Consider the following 836-nt stretch of genomic DNA (forward strand, 5'->3'; position numbering starts at 1 on the left):
AGTAAATTCTGCCACAAGACCAGAGGCTCTGTGCACACTTTACCTTTTTTTTCTTTCACCAATAAATGTGGCTTGTGGGTGCCCGAGCTGCTCAGAGCTGGCCCTCTTGACTGCAGCAAAACACATTGGGCCACACAACCAGGGGCTCTGTGTGCAACCAACTTGACTCGCACACGTAACTTTTTCTTTCTTTCAACAATAAATCAGAGGAAAGCGCGAACACAGTACCCCACTACCAGCAATAATGCAGTTGAATATCCCACATTTGGGGACATCGCAGGGGTCAGCAAATCGGATGTGCAATGGATGAGCCTCATCCTGGAAGATCTGCCTTTCTGATCACAGATTCTACCCTGCCAGGTAAGTATGAGTTGCAAGCAAGAGGGCAGGGGTTGGGCCCGTTCTGGAAGCCCCGCTAAGCGAGGGTGAAAAGGCAGGCCTTGACCCAGCCTCAGACCTCCCGGAAACCCTGAGCGTCTGCAGAGCTGCCTGTCGCACGTGTAGGGGGAAGCTCCGGCAGGCAGAGCCCAGCAGAAGAGGCACATTGTAGCACAGTTTCTTTCATCAGGCCCTGCTTGGCCTGAGATTTGCATACATTCGGGCCTGGCCACGTGCCAGCAGGCCCAGTCGGAATGCGAACAGGCCTGGTGCAGTGTGCCCACTGGCCTGTCAGCCGCAGACGGGTCCATGGCCCTCCTGAGCCGACAGGTCACCCCTCTTAACAAGAGCGTCTCAGGTGGGGTGCCCCCCAGCAGGACACGGCAACGCCGTGAAGGCAAGGCCCGACCATGCCCCATCGGTGCTCGGATGGGGCCGGCGGCAGCAGCTGGTAGCCA

At 57.1% G+C, this 836-nt stretch overlaps 1 non-coding gene across 1 annotated transcript; it reads right to left on the reverse strand.

Moving 5' to 3' along the window:
- Positions 1-204: 204 nt before the first annotated feature.
- Positions 205-368, reverse strand: LOC138448154 (U1 spliceosomal RNA). The gene has a single exon (XR_011260007.1). It is a non-coding gene; the product is annotated as a U1 spliceosomal RNA (small nuclear RNA).
- Between the last annotated feature and the right edge of the window lie 468 nt (positions 369-836).

This window comes from Ambystoma mexicanum, chromosome 3q, assembly GCF_040938575.1.
Source record: "Ambystoma mexicanum isolate Mex_15411 chromosome 3q, UKY_AmexF1_1, whole genome shotgun sequence".
NCBI lineage: Eukaryota > Metazoa > Chordata > Amphibia > Caudata > Ambystomatidae > Ambystoma > Ambystoma mexicanum.